The sequence below is a fragment of the Pelmatolapia mariae genome, linkage group LG6 (genome assembly GCF_036321145.2).
Source record: "Pelmatolapia mariae isolate MD_Pm_ZW linkage group LG6, Pm_UMD_F_2, whole genome shotgun sequence".
NCBI lineage: Eukaryota > Metazoa > Chordata > Actinopteri > Cichliformes > Cichlidae > Pelmatolapia > Pelmatolapia mariae.
The window spans coordinates 32995872-33011630 of NC_086232.1; the positions used below are offsets into that span (position 1 = coordinate 32995872).

At 38.9% G+C, this 15759-nt stretch overlaps 1 protein-coding gene across 2 annotated transcripts in view; it reads right to left on the reverse strand.

Annotated features, from left to right (window-relative positions):
• Positions 1 to 15759, reverse strand: part of adcy9 (adenylate cyclase 9) — a 42582-nt gene that overhangs the window by 17960 nt on the left and 8863 nt on the right. The window lies entirely within an intron of this gene.

Below are 15759 nucleotides of genomic sequence, written 5' to 3' on the forward strand. Positions count from 1 at the left end.
ACTTAAGTTGTAACCAAAAATCTGATGATTCAGTCAGGTCTCTAACTGATTTGTCAATAAACTAATTTAATAATGAAAGGACAGAAACAAAGTAATTTGTAGCTGTGTCAGGTGTGTGGATACAAAAAGGAAGCTCTAAGGACACACCCTCCCTTCCCAGATCAGCACAACGCTGACCGTTAGCCATTAATGGCATTTGAGGAGGAAATTTTATACTTGTAAAAATCATGGCTAGGTGTAGACACACACTCTTCAAGCACACATGATCCATGCTTAGTGGATTTACACAAATGCTGACAAGCCAACCGTAATGCAATATTGGTTGTTTCACAAACTGTGTTTGCATATCAACCCACGGCTCAGGCCTATTCACCCCGCTGAAGAGCCAACAAGGAAATATACAAACAGTGGATTAGAGAGATGGCCCAAAGCCAGCTACTATCAGCCTGTCCAAACATACAGTAACCTGGCTAGCTGGCCTCATTGTTCAAACAGCTAAAGACGCTAACCATATTAGCAAGGGGGGTGACTGGAAGAGCATCTAAAGGGTTACAGTGACATGGTCTATAACAGGTCGTGTGCTCTCTACTGTAAACTGACTCATGAAGTTACTATCATTGCAATGTGAACTATTTACTAGTAAAATTGAACTTGCTGGCCTGCAAAAAGATGTTTTCAATAGACTATCATTTATTCTACATAAGTGCTATTCCAGGTATGCAAGATAAGAGCTTTTAGGACAAATACACATTATTATCAGTGCATGCCTAGCTCAGCTATGTATGAGACCTTTTCAGGGGTTCTGTGGTCCTTGCAGCTTCATGCATATGCTATGTGCAAACACATGCTTGCATGCTTCATACACATGTATTAAAGATTTAATGTTTAATGTTTCCAAAAACCATTCAGGTGAAGACTGAACTGGATACATCACAGTAATGAAGTAAAGAAGTAATGAATCTCTGTCATAAAAATAAATGTTAGATTTTGTTTCTGTTTTCTTCTTGAAAAAACAAAACAAACAAAACTGAGGTATGAACTGTAATTCTGGCCTAAAAATTGAGCTACGAGCCAAGCTGTGGATCTGGAGAATCTGTACAGCCCTGAGAAATCACATTTCTGACAGATACTCTATTGTACAGTCAATTACTCTACTTGGGAGGAACGAAAGCATAATTCAAGAGTTCTGAAATAAAGATCTGAGTGCTCGTTCTATGAAATTCCTCGTGATCTGTCTGCATGCCAATGTACTGTTTTCATTTAACTGAAAAAAGAGAAAGATATGTAACCATGTGTCAGTCTGATATGTGTGACTGATGAGCATCCAATTTATATGTGAAAGCTTGTGCGTCAGTCTGATGCTGAGTGGGAGTGTTTGTAAGTTGGTCTGTGTACTACAGAAGATTATCAAACACACACACACACACACACACACACACACACACACACACACACACACACACACACACACACACATATATATTTCCATGTCTTTCAGTCCTCCTACAGGGAGTTAACCCTTCTACTCTCTTCAGTTTTTGTACTTTTATTAAATTAGTCTAATGGAGCGAAATGTGGATACAAAATTTTTACGCTCCTCTAAAAAGTCCAAGGGATGGTGTAAAGTAACAAAAAAGAAGACATGGAGGCTAAATTATTAAAGTTTTTTATTTATAAATAATTAAAATGAAAGAGACGGACAAGCTGATAGCCAGTACTCTTAAAAAAAAAAAAGAAACCCAGAAGTTGGCCAGCAAACAAAAGCCGCACACACACAGTTCACAAGCTGCACAAAAACTCTCTGGTACTAGAGCTCGCCTTTCTCTGGCCTTAAGTACTCTGGCCTAATTTCTGAGTAGAGTCAGCTGCACAAAAGCGTGGCACCTAAGGCGGGAGAGACGGTGGACACACCCACGCAGAGTCAAAATCACAGCAGGCCCAGCTGGGGCCGTAACAGATACTGTATTGGTACAACTGACACTAATACTTAGGTATCAATTTCTTTTTCTAACCTGTTGCTTTCAATAAAAGTCTAAGAAAACTTCCAACTGATAACAGTATTGGCTGAACTAATTTTATTATTAGATGTATAATAGCTTTATAGGGTTTTAATCCACTGTAAGATGCAAAAATTCTCTATTTAGAGATTAGAATCAACAGAGTTGGTTGAGTGAGTTGCAGTTTCACCAAAACTTGTTATTAAGCTTCTTATCACCATAAAAATCATTCTGTTAAACTAATTTAATCATTCGAGTGTCCTGTGCTTTATTTTGGGCCCTTGAACTAGTCAGTGTCCTCACCCTGTGCTACTCAATTACAAGAATCTGTGTTACTTTATGTATGAATAATTTGTACAACAGTGACGTGGAACTTCAGCTACAGCAGATTATCAGGAAATATATCCAAGTAATTGTTTTAAATGGATCATTTAGACAACGAGCCTAAATCGGAACAAAATAATGGAAAAAATATTAAGAAACACAATGACTGATGGTTTTGTGGATTAAAATTATGTGAATTAAATGCTTTGCACTGCACAATCAACATTTCATAACCTGACCAGACAACTAAAGAAGATTTTTGACTGCAATACTAGAAAGCACTGTTTGCGTCAAAACACCAAATGAGGGAATGTCTTTTGGAAACATATCATTCATCACCCTAGTGAGGTTTTAAAAGCCTGTGCCCAGAATCTATGTCAATGAGGCTAAAAGCTCTTCTGGAGGCAGTTGGCCCACAAGCTTAGTAACACACTTTCATTTTTCATAGATGAGAAGCCAAGAAATTCCTTAAGATGCATCAGTCTGACACCAAGAAAACTCCAACTGTACTGAATTGGCAGAGAAACCAGTCAGTAAATCTGATTACATAACCGGTAAGCAAGAGTGGTCTCGGTGGAAACTTTGAAAATTTGTGTTCCATCTGCATCTATAAGTAGGAGAAATTTTGACTTGTATTAATAGGAACTGCACCAGTGTTAATAACTTTAAAAAGTTAAAGAGTATAGATAGACAAACATCTATTTTGTGAATTTCCTTCTTACTCCAACATGCCTTCTTCATAACAAAAATGCTGACATGCTACAGACAAAGATACGGACAACCCAAGAACAGGCACTAGCAAACGGCACACAGATTGTAAAGATGGTGAAATCGACCTAGAGTATTTTGAAGGCCATTGAGCCTCACAATGCCTGGCATAATCCGCATTCCTTGTCTTCTTCCATTTCAGATTTCGAACGTTGTCAACAGCGTGCTTGAAAGTCTAAAACAAACCTTGAGGCAGTTAAAAGCTTGACATAACAGATAGTGAAAAGATGAAGTTTTCCAGCAGTAAAGTGCACAGCAGGTTGATGGGTGTGCGAATGGATTCAAAGGTATGAGTATCTACTACTTTCTAAGGGCACTACACCACTACGTGTCTGTCTATTGATCTTCTACAGGCTCTGTAAAGGCAGCACTCTGGGAGAAACTGACACCAGTACTCTAAGCCTCAATGCAGTTCAACGGGCTTTATTGATTTATTCAGACCAGCTGCCTGGAGCAGATAGGGTTCAGCTGGGGACAGCTACACATACTACAACCACACATACAAAAACACCACAATGCTCATGCTCTAAACACTTAGCCATATACCTAGACATCTATCAGAGTTAAGAACCTGACCAACCTAAATTATGTGGCAGGATATCTTAAAGTTTCTTCCTCTTTAGTCTCCTTTCGCATATTATTTTTCCAGACTAAGCCATCGTCAATGATTTTCATAACAAACATTTTAAACTCTGTGCGTGCATTGCTGCAACAGAAAATTACATCTGTCCAGCAACACCACCCCCCCCAACCCCCAAGAATGCTGTCTGTTCCTTGTCAATTAACATCAAACAACATTTGATGTATGTTACAAGACTCAAAAGATTTTTTTTTAATTATAGAGACAGATAAGATAAGACGTGCTGGCACTGCATGTAGGATAAAACCCAGTTGTTGCTGTTTTCTGCACAAACTTCCAATTTATTGAAGTACGGACAAACGCACAGAGAACACATCAGAGATGTAACAACTCATCGTGATTACATCTTCCGTGATAGCCATGTGAAGCTGCGTTGCAGTGTTTTCAGATCATTCAGGTAACCGAAATGGTAAATAAATTGGGAATACATCAGAATAGTCTAGCTTGTTTTTCCTTCATGTTCTATTTGCGATCAAATGTTCAGGCCTGTGGTTAAAAAAAAGACACAAACCGAACTGTGGTTTTCAATAATTATTACTTTATTATTATTCATCCTTTCACAATCTGTCCATGCATCGCTTCATAATGTTTGTTTGTGTTATTTAATAGATCTGCGTTAGATGATCTTAACACACATTGAACCCAGTTATTGAGGTTAAAGCCTGTTAAAGACTGCTAAATCATAAACTAACACACAATTACAATGGAAGAACATAAATAAATAAATAAATGACAACACAGCAAATGAGATTTTACATTAGCAGCTCCGATGTTATCTCCTCCTGTATTAGCTGGACTAGCTTCTTTATGAATTAAATTATGTTTTGTAACAGTGTAACGTGTCTCTTAAGCTCCTTGTGGCTTTTGTTTGGACCCTAAAATTATTTAAGAATGAATGGACATCCTAATGAGAAGGCCGAAATGTACCAGTGTGGTCAAGGAAAATATTTGCAACACGCAATGTCAAAACTAACCACATATGACGGTAGTGTTGACACATAAAGCGACAGCTACTTTCAGTTTGCTATCTAGGACTGCTCTGCTATGCCTTGTTTATGACAAGTTTCTTAGTTTTACAGCTGTATTAACACGCAACTTTAACTTAAAAATGACACAAATGACCAGATGACACTTAATGTCAACACTCATAACAATTATAATAACCAAAAACAAAAACAATGTTCTTTTTTTTTTTTTGCATATCTTACCTCCTTAGCGTATACCGTTTTCAGGAAATATGCAGCATCTCCATGTGGGAGACACGTAAAGTGGATGAATCAAACTAACATGCACACACAAAAGTACCATTTTCTAAGCGTATGACTCATCGAAGGTAGTGCAATGCGGTACGATTGCTCTTTTCCCTTATAGTCTCATATATTAGAAACCATCTCCCAACTTCTTAACACACGTGCACGGCTGGTTTTATGACACCAGATCCACACAGGCATGAATCAATTAATCAATCAGTGAGACATGAAGATGAATGGAGAGGAAGTAAAGCTGAGTCGTCACATTCCACATGCACACTTGAAGCCCATACACATCATGGCTACACATACTCACCTACACAAACACACACATGCACACACAGAAAATTACTCTCCTGAAAACAGACTCCCAACTCCCTGACACTGACACACATACAAACACATTACTCTATCAACATTAAAGAGCACCTACTGCACTTTTTCATTATTTACACTATATATACTGTTACAATGGCGAATGCTCAATAGTTTGAATTTTGTGTTTATAAAGTCCTGTAGTATACCTTTACGTGAGTGAAGAGATTTCTATGAAATACTGAGAAGTACTACTCCCTGAGCAGTTAGTAGTACTTGGAGGGCAAAATGGCAAAATAAATTCCCAGGAATTTAGTCCTTGTTTGAAAACACCTGGACCAGGAACCAATGCTTATCCCAGGGGAATTCTCCTATGATGTGACGCACAGTGTGTTTAATTTAACAATTTAAATGACAAATAATTATATTAAATATAAATACAAATATTTTAGAGCCTAATTTTAAAGATACAGTGTGTAAAATACCACTGCTAGATGTCAGATTGCAGTCAAGTGAATACTGTCTTCTTACCCCAACCAATTCAAGTGCACAATCCTTCTAAGGTGATTTGTTGAAGATCTCCTGAACTTTTGTGTCGGTAAAAGTTGCTGCTTTGGCCTAACAGTACCTGACAAGCTGGTGACAGGAGGTTAAGATGTATAATCTTCTGACACTAAGTGATTGGGCCAATAAATAAGCATATTTGTGCAAATTTTTGCTTGTTAGAGCCTTGACTTCAGTTCAGGAGATGAGTGTTGAGGTGAGGAGGAAGAGGATGATGTGGAAGGAAGGAGAGGGGACAGGAATGGAAGAGGAAGATGAGAAAGACGTAATTCAAAAGAGATAATATACATGTATAAATGTGAAATGGTTAGCTAGAGATATCTGTGATCTTTAAATTATTTTACGTGGCTGGTCTCGAGCCGCATACATAAAATGCGATCATTCAGGACGGTGAAATCAGTTTTGGCCACTATTTTCAAAGTGGAGACCAACATGGCGACTTCCAGCAGCTGCTCCTTTGCATATTTAATAGATTAAATCAAACTTTATAATGATGCAATCATCAATTTGTTGCAAGATTTAATAATCAATAGATATTTATGAGTGTAACATTCTTTTTTTAATTAAATAATATTAAAAATGACTTACTTTATCTTTAATATAAATGAATTTCAGATCATTTCTAAAGCTTTGATAAATTGTGATGGCCTTTTTCACTTTCCAATGTCATACAGCACAATGATTTGCTCGTACAGACAGGCTGAATGATTTTGCAGGTTTGCATTGATACACACCCTTAGTACATATAAACATAAACTCCTGAAAGGTAGTTCTACAATTCGTAAGCACAAACGTAAACATGAATTGAGACAGAGTTGCTCCAAAAAATGTGTACAAGTGTGCAACAAGCATACCGAGACAAATGTCTGGGCAAATGTTTTAAAACTACATCTGACATTTCAGACCATCCCCAGAGAGATGGCCCATTCCCAACTCACTACTTCCTGACAAATGACCTTTGACTTTATGGCAACTTCCAACCACATGATCAAAACAGTGACCCAAAGGTCGCCGACTCCCCTCTGGTCCCACACACAGAGAAGTGAACGTATGTGAATACAAAAGAGGGATGGAGACACTTCAGCAGACTAATTAAAGAACTTCCATCGTTCTTTGTCGTCTCATTCTTTCATCTTGCTGCTTGAACAATCAGAAATAAACAAATCCAGAGCTAAAAATAGATTTAAACTTGTTTCCCCCTTTCATAGATTTATCCTTCCAACTGTCCAATTTTATTCACGTTCACCTTCTTCTCCTTTGTCTCGCCAGACCTTACATCTCGCAGCACCTCTCGCTACCTATTTTTATAGTTGATCTGCCTCGTCTCTGCTGTCTTGTTCTTTCCCTTTTTTTTTCAACTATCTGCCTTCAACTTTCTCCCACCGCTCACTCTTCCCCTCTCCAGCCCTTCCCTTTCCTATCCTCCAGTTTTCTCCCTGGTCCGTGGCGGGTCTTGAGAACAGGGCTCGACAATAGCAGAAGCCTCCATATTTGGACACGCTGATGGAACCGAGGGATGAGGCTCTCACACGATCCTCCTTCAAATACCCTCCCATTCCTCCCTCTCATCCATCCCTCCTCCCTTCCCTCTTTTGTGCCATCATTTTAGTCCAGGGAGTTCCTCACTCTCTCCCTCTGCTTCATCCATTTCTTTTCCTTTGCACCACCTCCTTGATCTTTTAAATGTCATTGCTGGGATTTAATAAAGCGTCTATAGGGACCCTGGTGGGTTTCTTCTTGGGTTTTGGTCAAACACGAGACCTTGGTCCCATCACCCAAGGGTTTGTTTGCATATTTCTAAATTGGCCTAATCAGGAAAAGTTGTAAAAGTCTGACAAACAACACAAAATGATGACCTCGTTTATTCATATACATATTTTGGAGTTGGCATTAACGGATTAAGGTTGGGGTCATGGGAATTTCCTATTAACATCATGTTTTAAGAAAACATATTAGCATTTTCATCACCCGCAGTTTGTTTGCTCCACAATCAGGAGGTCCTACAAGTGTGTGAGTGCGCGGCATGCAGTACAGTGGGTTGACAGGAAAAGTGACGCACTCCAACTGCCACTGCGTCACTCTGATAAACATACAATCACGCACACACAGCTGTTAAAAGGCATTTAAGTGTCTCACTTCGCAGAGTCTCTTGAGTTTCGCTCGGGGAGGTTGCTGTTCAGCGGCAGAGGAAAGTCCTTGAGGAAGAAATGACCAACCTTGGTCTTGCTCGGGAGAGCTGATGACGACTGATGCATCACTTTTTTGTGTGTTTTAATGCATGCGCACACAGATGGGCACATACTAATCCTGACTCCATAGTGTGGTGGTTAAATCTAATGCAAAATACATGCAGTGCGGTGAGAGATATTTATTGTCTCCATGAGATCTTATCTGCTTCTTGTGCAAATGAACTTGATTTGCAACACTACAGAGAACAACTGTTGCACGGAGTGAATCATTCTGCTATCTGCCATAGATTCACAATGCCCAGTCACACAGTCACAAAGACACATACACACCTCCTTGCTGCCCAAAGCTAGTTTGTGGGAAATCCTTGGGAAAAGGTCATAACCACAAAATATGCTCCCTCTCTTCTTTTTCCCCTCCCTCTTTTTCGCTTCCCACTGATGTCACACAACTCTCTCTTTCCACAGACCACCAAGGGACGCCACTTTGCATTCCTATTATAGTATGATTTTACTGATACAGGTTTTTGAAGGCTATTAAAAAGATATTTGGAAAAAGAACTTCTGCCATGTTGTTGTTCAGTGGCAAACCTCCACTAAAACAGTTCACTGTCTGGGCAGTATTTACTTCTAAGGAAAAATAATTGTATTTTGTGTACAATCAATTTGTCTTCTTTGTTCTTTTTAAACATAATTGTAGGCTTTTGTTATTTGCTCAATAAAAACAATAGATAATCATTTTTTCATGATTTATGTGCATTTAATACATCTGTAGCATTCATTTCATTGTTCCTTATATAACATTCTTATCACTTTGACATTCAGATATATCTATTGACACTAAAGGAAAGGTCAGAGGTCAAATGTGACATGATATTTTACATCTTTATATGGTACTTTCTATATAGTTTACAACACACACCACACTTGTAGAATTCATAGTTTCTAAGTTATAATGATTTTTAATCCATTTTCTACCAATAAATCATTAAGTTTACCCTAAAGGCCTTGGTGGATATAAGCAGAATTTGAAGGGGTTGTTAACATGACTCCACTCTATATTCCTGCAAAGTTTCATCAGATTTCATTCAAAGCTTTTCGAGATCTCTTGTTTACAGACAGAAAGACATGCATGCAAAAACAGAACCTCCTTTGTGAAGGTAACCAGAAAGTGAAACTCTGTAAACTGAGAATCTCCTTTGTGGGACTGTCCGGCACCGTTATACGTGGCATGAACATGTTTTTAAATGGCAGGAGAAACCTGAGCAAAGCTGTAAACAAGGATGACATGTGAACTCCATACAGAAAGGCCATGGCTGGGTTAGAAGCTAGGACCATCTTTCTATGAACCACTTGGCCATTTTGGGTACAACAAACAAGTGTTTTAAGAAAACACTCAGTAACTCATAACTTATGTAAGGTGTGCACTTCTCGCTTCTCCATAATTGGATATGCTAATTCTCAAGGTCTCACACCTGCAGTCACGTCTTCTATGTGACCAAAGGGCATGTTGGGAAACAAAGGAAATTATTGACTGAACTTGGCAGGTTAGCGAAAAGTCGCCACACCCAGCAAATCAGATCCTTTGTTGAACAGATAACCCCCCTTTGGAAATCCTCAACAGATTGCCATTTTTTACTTAACTGTAACTACTAATGTGAGTTTTTCTTTCTTTTACTCGGTGAAATTATTCTGACTGTGGATACTGTGTTGTGGAGTGCTTGCACTGTGTCTCTATAATTATGCTTGCAGGTCATTTTGACCCACGTGCCATCAGAAACATACAAAACACAGACACAAAAAATCTGTTTTTGTTGTTAAAAATTACTTTATTTTCACTAATTACAACATTGAAAACATTGAGTAACAGTGACTCATCCCAGTGGCTTTATAGCGCGGCAATGTCAGAGGCAGAATAAACTGAGACTCAAGCTTATAAATGCTTTTGTTTGTAGCCTAACCTTAAACAACTCGTTTGCTATTTTTAACTGAGTTAGTGGCTCTGCAGGCCAGGTGAGTTTGCTATTTTTGTTTTTTAAACGAATGAATGATGTGTCTGTGATAACATCTCATAATATGTGATCATTCAAATGACTCATTGCCAAAAAATGATGCAAGTGATTTTCTTTTAGTTTCACAATGAGGTTCCCACTGACTAACTAATGTCACCACTGAAATATGATAACGGTATTGTCCACATAGCTGGAAATGACACCTAAAACTATTTTTCTACATTACGTTCTGTAAAAGAAAACAGACTCAACACATATGCTACATACATAGGGAACACTATGTATGTAGCATACAGTGGTCCTAATATGTCAAATCCAAAACTTATTTGAATTCATTCAATTAAAACAGAAAACTGTAAAAGCCAGAACGTAATACCTCCCTGTCTTTTTCTATTGCAGCTGTGATATTTAAAAAGAACATTTTACACACTTAAAAAGGAAAAAAAAAAGACATCTACACAAAACCTTGCCTGCAGTACAATGTGCCAGTCAAACATTTGAGCAAAGTGTTTGTCTTCCATTCTTTGCTCATGCCTTGACATATCTGGGATGTGACTGCCCAAATCTTATTCTGCCTGTTCCCCTCACAGGCTATAAACTCTTTTTCTCCGTCTCTCTCTCATGAGCACTTCGGCTTTTATAAACCAGTGCAACGGAAGCTCATGGATTTTTTAACAGGCTAGGGGCTGCGCTCCGTATCTATTATTCAGAACAGCCGTTTAACACAGCACCACTCCAGCAAACCATAGCTGGCACACACACACACACACACACACACACACACACACACACACACACACACACACACACACACACACACACACACACACACACAGGGCAGTAAAGGCAAACCATGATGCTGCCAAACTGACACGCGCAGCTGCTACGAATGTGGAATTTTAAACAGCTGTCAGATTACACAAACAGACATAAAGAGCAGAATAACTAGCAGGTAAATTAGACATATTATTGTGTCATGTGCAAACCCTAAATGAAAGTCCGCAGATGTCCACGGCCCAACCTTGAGCCACGTGCCAACGTACACATGTTCAATTTTTGCGATTCTACCAATCATAAAATCTCTTTGAGCTGGTCAATTAGTAACAGCGAGGCAGGAATGTCAGGTAGGCCTTTGCCCCCAGAAAGTGAATTATTATGGCAATCTACCATTCGATGGTGAAAGGGATGACCATGACAAGGCAAAATCTCTCAGGGTCTGATGGCACGAACTGCATCTTACCACATAACCATGATATCAATGGGTTAAACCCGGTCACAGACCATAATAAATGTTATCATCTACTCTCCGAGTCCTCCCACATTTCTTGTGTGCCTCTGGATGAATTCATCGGAATTTCGTCCCCAAACACCCGGACTGATAAAGAGCGGGATTTTTATTGTGTTTTCACATGATTTTAGTGTTTACACAAGCCAGCTTTATCAATCTCTACCTAATGTTGACATTTTTAGTCTCCACTTTAAGCTGCGCTAGCTATTTCACTATATGTCCAACACCCTTTGTACTTCACACAAAGGGTGGCACCTTTGCATGAAGTAAAAAACCAAAAAAAACCAATCAACAAGTAATATTCTAGCACCGTCACATGGCTTCATGTGATCATGCTGAAGGCTTCTGAATATGCGTTAAACGCAGGCAAACATATACCAAATGTAAAGACAGCGCAACGTGTGCCAACGCTGTTAGGTAAAGCTCCACTGAAGCTCAAATATGAACATGAACATGAGCATGTGCAAACACACAAATACATGATGGACTCATGATGGACAGAGCTATCAGTCATATGAGCAGGTGACTCCCGAGTAAGGTGTAGGTCGTAGAAAAGACTAGTTATAGATTAAATGTAGTTGTGTGTGTCTGTGTCTGTGTGTGTAGTCTTCTTGAGGACCAGTTTGATTTTTAAAACACAGACTGGAGGATGTTTTGGCTACTTTCAAACATCTCGCTGTTGGGTTATAATGGTTCGAGTTAGAATTAGATTTATTTACTTCTAATACAGGTTGACTTCATAATTTAATTTAATTACATGTACATGTACAAATGCATGTTTGTGTTTGCTATACATCTGCAATCAGACTAGGACAGGGCAGGGCACGCTTATCAACACTGAACACACACACATACACATTTGACTCATGTCATTCTTGGGCAATGGAAATGACAAACTTCTAGTGAAATAAGCCGGTTGTTTGAATAACAGCAAGGTGATTAGACAGCTGCCTGGGTGAGGGAAAACTAACTGTTACTACAGATCTATTTAAAGAAACAGATGCAGAGGATAACAGAGCGTTATTACAGGTCATTCAGACGTTAGAAGGAAGGGAAACTGTGTTTCTGTTAGAATCGAGACAAAGAAGACCATCTGTAGAAAGGTCCTGCTCCTATTATATTCTGCTGGTTCATTAGCTCCTGACAGTCAGAGTTACATTATGATTTACTATCAGATCTACAACATCATTTCTCTCTCTGGGACACACAGAGCATTAATGGTAATGGAATTAGGATGTACTTAATATAATACTGCAGGAGACCATTTTGCAAGTCATTTCTGAGCAATATGTGCATGTACAAGACTGGAGAGCAGAGCAGCGTCACGCTGGTAATGCTTTTCGGCTTTGAACGTCTTTATACTTTGCTAAACTTCATCAGGTGTCAACTGAAAATCATTTTAAATTTTAAAAAGTAGTAATATGAACTAAAACACGCACACAAAGCTTTATCAGGACAAACTAATTTGCTACGCCTACAAAAATCTCACTCGTTCAGCTTAGTTTCACTTGGATCATATTTTTCCCCATCCATGCCTGCAGTGTTGCTTCCATACTATATTTCAAGGATGTACATATTTGACTCCAGGTCTGAAAAATGAAGCCGATGGAGAAGATCAAATTCTTTTTAAAGGCCACCACAGGCCATTTTCTCCGGCTGCAAAAAGAACCCTGACTGTACGGAAGTCTATGAGAAAATTGCTTTACTATTTCAGTAAACATCTTTAAAATGAATTTTAGAAGTTTAGAGTCTTCCTCAGTACAGTATGATCTCATTTTGCAGTTTATGATTCTAGTTACAGTAAAACAGGAGGGCTTCACTACTTTGTGACTGACTGTTGCTACCATATGAATCTAAGATATTTTCTTTAGGTTCTCAGTCAGATACACATCTCACAGTCATGTCCAGTTTCATGCATCCATCCATTCATTTTCTTCTGCTTATACAATTAAAGTTGGCAGCGGGCTTGAGCTTATCCCAGCTACCATGGGGCAAGAGGCAGGGTACACCCTGGACCGGTCGACAGCCTGTTGCATGGCCAATACAAAGAGACAGACAACCATTCATACTCGCATTCACACTTACAGCCAATTTAAAGTCACCGATTAACCTGACCCACTCACGGCATGGCTTTAGACTTTGGGAACAAGGTGTACTACCTGGAAAGAAGTCATGCAGCCACTGGGAGAACATCCAAACTGCACACAGAAAGGCCTGATGGTGGATTCGAACCACCAAAGTGCGGCCCAACGTGACGTCCAACCTCAAAACATGACCATTTTGAGGTTGGACTATCCAGGAGGGACCAACCTCCTGCATGAGAGCCAATCAGCAAACAAAAGAGTTGATAAAATAGTTGGAAAATTATTTTTTTAAGCAGTTTAGAACACGTGTCAGAAACCAATGTAAACTTCCTAAAATGAAAACATAACAAATAATCTGTAAAGTTTTTCAAAGGAAAAAAACATATAAGTGAAATGTTTGATATTTCCAATTAAAAAGAGTGATTTTGGAGCCCGTGTCTGAAAAAAAAAGAGCTCTACATACAGAAACTACAAGTTTTTCACTGCTTACATCCCCCTGTGGTCAAACACTACACCACACCTAACAAACAGTCCCAAATAACAAGAAGAAGCTACTTTTAGCTGCTTCATAAACGTGGTCGCCACTGCAGGTAACTGATTTGATTTTTATGCCACATGTTCTTCCTGACGTAACCCCAAAGGGATTTGTGGCTCCTCTCAGGATCAAACAGAGCATCTTCTCTCTTGTTAGGCGAATGTGCAAACCTTATAAGTAATAATATAAGTATCAAAATAGTGCTGCTGCCAAGGATTTCAGTAGATTAGCATTTAAAGAAGCTAGAGGAATTAAATCAGAACTGTTTTTACTAGTATGTTACTACCATCAAGTCCCATAAAGCGTTTCATACTGCGCTTTATGGGACTTATAGGATTAGTGAGTGATAAGCATAAGCCCTGGTCCTCTTTAATTGCCTGCAATGTCTGTCACACCTAGAGTAAGAACATTAAGTAGTAAAAGTGGTTATAAAAGCCCAATCATATTGCCAAACGTTTAAAATATATATAGACCTAGTTTTTCCTTTGTTTTCAGCTCTAACGTTACTGTACTTTTGTACTTATCACTTTTATCATACGCAGCGGATACCGAAAGACACAGAGCCACTTGCAAGACCACCTAGAGAAGTGACTTCAAGTGACCTTTGAACCTTACAGTGAACGCATTCCTCCAAACAAACAGATCACATTCGAGGTGATGCACGTGACAATACCATGAGAGAGCTTTGCAAAAGCAGATGAAATGAGACAAAAAAACAAAGATTTTCTAAGAGAAAGAGATGAACAACCACACAGAGTTTACTGTCAGAAAAATGCGTTTTAAACGTTTAAAGCCACCCCGGCAACCTGAGTTCACCTGTGAGTGATAAACTGATGGGTACAGTAAAAGCGCCTCTGTGTACATAAGACACAAAGACTTTGATCAGCCATTTCTTATCTTTACTGTAAAACACACACAGGCGGAAGCACAAGCCCACGTTTTGTTTGACTAGCCAGCGCGGTGGTGTAGCTCCCAATGAAGGGTGAAGATCTGAAGAGCAGAGCAAATTATAGCGCGGCAGCAAGCGCACTGCTGTGTGTTTCTGTCTCTGTGTTACTGATCATCTCCTCCTGACATGTTTTGTTAAAAATAAAAAAATCAGGATTAACAGCTGAGAAACTGCAGCTACAGAGCGAAAGCATAAAATACTCTTTGGCTTGTGCAGCTGTCGTGGTTCTTTTGTGCAAAGACTGGTTACATCCATGATCCTTTTATCATACTGTCAATTTATAAAGCAGTTTTTAATGGTTAATTATCTACCACACCAGACATTTCATCAATACATGTGCGTGCCTGATAAATGTTCAGTGGTATTTCAGATGTTGTTCAGGGGTTTTTTGGGTTTTTTTCAGTGTTGGTTGTTGTTGGGGTTTTTTGTGTTATTTTACTGATCAGCTAAACGATTAGCAAATCCAGAATATACTTCTTTATACTGGCAAAACTCTAACTAATTAAATCACTGTTCAAGTGTTCCAGTAAGGCTTGAAAACACCAAGGTTTTAAACTGAAACAGCTAAAATGGAGTTCATATACATTACATGTAATTAATGAGCCAAGGAAAGCTTGTTTTGACATAGTGTGAAAGTCACTGTCTGGGCAGCTTTTGAATGTATTTGCATGAGATTTGGAACTTATTTTGTCACTTGGCCCATGAATAGTCCGATCGTGTTGAGACAGATAGGAGGAACGTGCATGGTGGCTTTCACAGTAAAATGATTTTGCTAACGTGTAAGATCTGAGATTAATGGAAATGCTGAAAATGAGCCAGTCACCTTTACCTCCAGAAAACAGTGGTT